This window comes from Macaca fascicularis, chromosome 4, assembly GCF_037993035.2.
Source record: "Macaca fascicularis isolate 582-1 chromosome 4, T2T-MFA8v1.1".
NCBI lineage: Eukaryota > Metazoa > Chordata > Mammalia > Primates > Cercopithecidae > Macaca > Macaca fascicularis.
The window spans coordinates 17008312-17014763 of record NC_088378.1 but is presented as its reverse complement, the minus strand read 5'-3'; the positions used below and the strand labels follow the sequence as shown (position 1 = coordinate 17014763).

The following is a 6452-nucleotide window of genomic DNA, read 5'->3' as shown; positions in this document are numbered from 1 at the left end:
CTCTTTATAGGTCTCTAAAGAACTTGCTTGGCCGGGCGCGGTGGCTCAAGCCTGTAATCCCAGCACTTTGGGAGGCCGAGACGGGCGGATCACGAGGTCAGGAGATCGAGACCATCCTGGTTAACACGGTGAAACCCCGTCTCTACTAAAAAATACAAAAAACTAGCCGGCCGAGGTGGCGGACGCCTGTAGTCCCAGCTACTCGGGAGGCGGAGGCAGGAGAATGGCGTGAACCCGGGAGGCGGAGCTTGCAGTGAGCTGAGATCCGGCCACTGCACTCCAGCCTGGGTGACAGCGCGAGACTCCGTCTCAAAAAAAAAAAAAAAAAGAACTTGCTTTATGAATCTGGGTGCTCCTGTGTTGGATGCATATTTCTTTAGAAAAGTTACATCTTGTTAAATTAAACCTTTATGTTTATTTAATGTCCTTTTTTTAAACCATTGTTGGTTTAAAGTCTGTTTTGTGTGAAATTAGAATAGCAACTTATGCTTTTTTCTGTTTTCCATTCACTTGGCAGATTTAATCCATCCCCTTACTTTGAGCCTATGGGTCTCTTGAAGAGAGCATATTGTTAGGTCGTGCTTCTTTATTCACTAGCCATTCTGTGCCTTTTAATTGGGACATTTAGCCCATTCAGTTCCAGGTGATTATTGATAATGTAAACGCTTCACAAATTTGTATGTCACCCTTTCACATGGGTCGTGGTAATCTCTGTACCATTCAAATTTTAGTACATGTGCTGTCAAAGTGAGCACTACATATTTATTAAGATGGCATTTTAATTATGGGAATTAGAAACCATAGGTCAGTGAGAAGAAGAAAAAATTGGCAGCAATCTCAATTCTCAGAGATGATAATTATTGTCCCACTAGTGTAGTGGGACAATAATTCAAGCTTTTGAAACTGATTTTTAATGTCACACTTCCCTCCACAATGTCAACAAAGTAACAATACATTATGAATATCTGTCCCAGATTCATTAGGTTTTTTTTTTTTTTTCCTTTTTTTTTTTTTTTCTTTAAGACAGAATCTCACTCTGTCACCCAGGCTGGAGTACAGTGGCACAATCTCGGCTCACTGCAAGCTCTGCCTCCCAGGTTTACACTGTTCTCCTGCCTCAGCCTCCCAAGTAGCTGGGACTACAGGTGCCTGCCACCATGCCTGGCTAATTTTTTGTATTTTTAGTAGAGACGGGGTATCACGTGTTAGCCAGGATGGTCTTAATCTCCTGACCTCATGATCCGCCTGCCTTGGCCTCCCAAAGTGCTGGGATTACAGGCGTGAGACACTGTACCCGGCCCTTTTGTAACTTTTATTTTAAGTTCAGGGGTACACGTGCAGGATGTGCAGGTTTGTCACATAGGTAAACATGTGTCATGGGAGTTTGTTGTCATTAGTTTTTTTTCCTGATCCTCTCCCACCTTTCACCCTTCACCTTCCAATAAGCCCCAATGTGCATCATTCCCTTCTATGTGTTCATTTGTTCTCATAATTTAGGTCCCACTTATAAGTGAGAACATGCGGTATTGGGTTTACTGTTCCTGTGTTAGCTTGCTAAGGATAATAGCCTGTAGCTCCATCCATATTGCCTCAAAAGGCAAAATATCATTCCTTTTTATGGCTGCATAGTATTCCATGGTGTATATATACCACATTTTATTTATCCAGTCTATTACTGATGTGCATTAGGCTGATTCCATGTATTTGCTATTGCAAATAGTGCTGCAAAGAACATATGCATGCACATATCTATATAATAGAATGATTTATATTCCTTTGGGTATATCCCAGTAATGCAATTGCTGGGTCAAATAGTATTTCTGTCTGTAGGTCTTTGGGGAGTTGCCACAGTGCCTTCCACAATGGTTGAACTAATATACCCTCCCACCAACAACGTAAAAGCATTCGTTTTTCTATATAACCTGTCTGCAACTGTTACTTTTTGACTTCTTACTGGTGTGAGATGGTATCTCATTGTGGTTTTGATTTGCATTTATCTAATGATTAGCCATCTTGAGCTTTTTTTCATATGATTGTTGGCCACATTGCATGTCTTCTTTTGAAAACTGTCTGTTCCTATACTTTGTCTACCTTTTAATGGAGTGGTTTCTTTTTTCTTGTAATTTTTTAAAAAATTTCTTATAGACATTGGATATTAGACCTTTGTAAGAAGCACAGTGTAAATTTTTTCCCGTTCTGTAGGTTGGCTGTTTACTCTGTTGATAGTTTCTTTTGCTATGCAGAATTTCTTTAGTTTAATTAGATCTAATTTGTTAATTTTTGCTTTTGTTGCAATTGCTTTTTGTGTCTTAGTCAAGAAATTTTTGCCTATATCCTGAATGGCATTGCCTAGGTATTCTTCTAGAGTTTTTACAGTTTGGGGTTTTACATTTAAGTCATTAATTCATCTTGAGTTGATTTTTTGTGTGTAGTGTAAAGAAGGGGTCCAGTTTCAATTTTCTGCATATGGCTAGACAGTTATCCGAGCAAGATTTATTGAACAGGGAATCCTTTCCCCATTGCTTGTTTTTGTCAGATTGTTGAACTTCAGATAGTTAAAAGTGTGTGGTCTTATTTCTGGGTTCTCTTTTCTGTTACAATGGTCTATGTGTCTATTCTTGCACGAGTACCATGCTATTTTGGTTACTGTAGTCCTATAGTATAGTTTGAAGTCAGGTAGCATGATGTCTCCAGCCTTGTTCTTTTTGCTTAGGATTGCCTTGATGATTTGGGCTTTTTTTTTTTTTTTTCTTTTTTTGGTTCTATATGAATTTTAAAAGTTTTTTTCCAGTTCTGTGAAGAATATCAATGGTAGTTTAGTGCAACTATTTTTGAGTCTATAAATTGCTTTGGACGGTATGGCCGTTTTCACGATATTGATTCTTCCTATCTGTGAGCACAGAATGCTTTTCCATTTGTTTGTTTCATCTCTGACATTTTTGAGCAGCAGTTTGTATTTCTCCTTGTAGAGGTCCTTCACTTCCCTTGTGATATTGTTTGGTTCTGTATCTTCACCCAAATCTTATCTAAAATTGTAATCCCCAGGTTTTGAGGGAGGGACCCGGTGGGAGGTGATTGGATCATGGGGCCAGTTTCCCCTATGCTGTTCTCATAATAGTGAGGTAGTTTTCACAAAATCTGATGGTGTAAAAGTGGCAGTTTCACTTGCACACTCTCTCTCTCCTACCAACATGTAAGATGTGCCTTGCTTCCCCTTCATATTCTGCCACTACCGTAAATGTCCTGAGGTCTCCTCAGTCATGCAGAATTGTGAGTCAATTAAACCTCTTTTGTTTGTAAATTACTCACTCTCAGGCAATATCTTTATGGCAGTGTAAAAATGGACTAATACAGAGAATTGGTACCAACAGAGTGAGGCACTCTGTAAAGATAACCTGAAAATGTGGAAGCAACTTTGGAACTGGGTAACAGGCACAGGTTGGAACAGTCTGGAGTGCTCAGAAGAAGACAGGAAGATGTGGGAAATTTTTGGAATTTCTAGACTTGTTGAATGGTTTTAACCAAAATGCTGATAGTGATATCAACAATGGCGTCCAGGCTGAGGTGGCCTCAGATGGAGATGAGGAACCTACTGCGAACTGGAGTAAAGGTCACTTATGTTATACTTTAGCAAAGAGACTGGTGGCATTTAGCACCTGCTCTAGAGATCTGTGGAACTGTCAACTTGAGAAGGATAATTTAGGTATCTGGCAGAATAAATTTCCAAGTAGCAAAGCATTCAAAATGTGACCTGGCTTATTCTGAAAGCCTTCAGTTATATGTATTCACAAAGAAATGGTTTGAAATTGGAACTTATGTTTAAAAGGGAAGCAGAGCATAAAGGTATGGAAAATTTGCAGCCTGACCGTATGGTAGAAAAGAAAAACCTATTTACTGGGAGGAATTAAAGGTGACTGCACAGATTTACATATGTAAGGAGGGGTCAAATGTTAATTGCCAAGGCTATGGGGAAAATGTCTCCAGGGCATGCCAGAGACCTTCATGGCAGCCCCTCTCACCATCACAGGCCTGGAAGTCTAGGAGGGAAAAATGACCTCATGGACTGGGCCCAGCGTTCTGCTGCTCTGTGCAGTTTTAGCCCGTGGCACCCTGTGTCCCAATCACTCCAGTTCCAGCCATGGCTAAAAGGGGCCAAGATACAGCTCAGGCCATTGCTTCAGAGGGTGAAATACCCAAGCTTTGGCACCTTCCATGTGCTGTTGGGCCTGTGGGTACACAGAAGACAAGAGTTAACCTTTGGAAGCCTCCTCCTAGATTTCAGAGGTTATTCAGACATACCTGGATATCCAGGCAGAAGTCTGCTGCAGAAGCAGAGCCCTGATGGAGAACAGCTACTAGAGAAATGCAGAGGGGAAATTTGTGTTGAAGCCCCCATACAGAGCCCCCACTGGGGTACTCTCTAGTGAAGCTGTGAGAAGAGGGTCACCATTCTCCAGACCCCAGAATGGTAGATCCACCAACAGCTTGCGGCATGTGCTTGAAAAAGCCGCAGACACTCAATGTCAGCCCATGAAAGCAGCTGCAGGGGCTGTATCCTGCAAAACCAGAGGGGTGGAGCTTTCCAAGGCCTTGGGAGCTCACCCCTTGTATCTGTGTGTCCTAGTTATGAGACACGGGGTCAAAGGTGATTATTTTGAAGCTTTAAGATCTAATGAGTGCCCTGTCAGGTTTCAGATTTGCATGGGACCTGTGACCCCTTTGTTTTGGCCAATTTCTCCCATTTGGAATGAAAACATTTGCCCAATGCCTGTATCCCCATCGTATCTTGGAACTAACTAACTTGTTTTTCATTTTACAGTCTCATAGGCAGAAGAGACTTGTCTTCTCTCAGATGATACTTTGGACTTGGACTTTTGAATTAATGCTGGAATGAGTTGACTTTGGGGGACTGTTGGGAAGGCATCATTGGTTATTGGTTATGAAATGTGAAAATGATATGAGATTTGGGAGGGGTCAGGAGTGGCATAAGTTTTGGCTCTGCGTCCCCACTCAAATCTCAACTCAAACTGTTAATCCTTACATGTTAAGGGAGGGACCTGATGGGGGGTGATTGCATCATGGGAGCAGTTTCCCCTATGCTGTTCTCATGATAGTGAGGGAGTTCCCACAAGATCTGATGGCTTAAAAGTGGCAGTTTCCCCTGCATGCTCTCTCTCTCCTGCTGACATGTAAGATGTACCTTGCTTCCCATTTGCTTTCCGACATGAGTGTAAGTTACCTGAGGCCTTCCCAGTCATGAAGAACTGTGAGTCAATTAAACCTCTTCATTTATAGATTAACCAGCCTCAGGTAATATAACAGTGTGAAAATGAATTAATACACCATTTTCACTGTATTCCTAGGTATTTTATTCTTTTTGAGGCAATTGAGAATGGGAATTCATTCATGATTTGGCTCTTGGCTTGACTGATGTTTGTGAATAGGAATGCTAGCAATTTTTGCACATTGATTTTATATCCTGAGACTTTGCTAAAGTTGCTTATCAGCTGAAGAAGCAGTTTGACTGAGGTGATGGGGTTTTCTAGATATAGGATCATGCCATCTTCAAATAGGTATAATTTGATTTCCTCTCTTCCTATTTGAATACCATTTACTTCTTTTTCTTGCCTAACTGTCCTAGCCAGAACGTCTATACTATGTCGAGTAGGAATGGTGAGAGAGGGTATCCTTGTCTTGTGCCAGTGTAAAGGATACCATTACATTATTTCATATTTGCTATTATGATGTAAGATATTTTCTAATTATTTACATCAGCTATATCCTGTTTTCTTGATTCTATATTAAACTCTCTGAAATAAGATTTATTACGATTTTTTTCATTCCCACATCAATGATATAGTGCTTTGCAGAAGCTATTTGTCAAATCTAATTGTTTGAACTGAAAGACAAACAGCACATTTTTAGTCTCTTATTTAAATCAAATAGGTCCTAATCACATGGATTAGTTTTATCTGACTGGAAATTCAAAATGATATTTTAGGATGCTTGAGTATCCACTAATACAGCTAACTCTATTGTTTAAGAGTATTAGATCTCCACGAACTCATATTAAACAAATTAAAGAGAAGTTTCAGGTTGACACATGTACCTTTCTTAGCTGTATTCCCAGATGACCCTTTCTAAAAGTAATACCTATTTATAAACTCAAAAACAATACATTAAATCAATTGTCTTTCATAGCCTTACCAATACTGGAAATAAAAATCTTCTAATCTGTTACATAAGAGTAACAATGGAACCTCATTAATTCGTTTAATTTGTGTTTTTCTGATCACATATGAAAATGGATATTTTCTAATTATGAAGTACCCATGTAATTCTTGTGCTATTTTTTGAGGTATTAATTTCTTTATTCATTTACTTTTTACTATATGAAGTGTAAATCTTTATATTTAAATATGTAAATGTGTTTTCTGCTTTCTCACTTCTTG

The 6452-nt window shown here is 39.7% G+C and overlaps 1 non-coding gene across 1 annotated transcript; it reads right to left on the bottom strand.

Moving 5' to 3' along the window:
• Positions 1-651: 651 nt before the first annotated feature.
• On the bottom strand, positions 652-755 carry LOC123573194 (U6 spliceosomal RNA). The gene has a single exon (XR_006697928.1). It is a non-coding gene; the product is annotated as a U6 spliceosomal RNA (small nuclear RNA).
• Between the last annotated feature and the right edge of the window lie 5697 nt (positions 756-6452).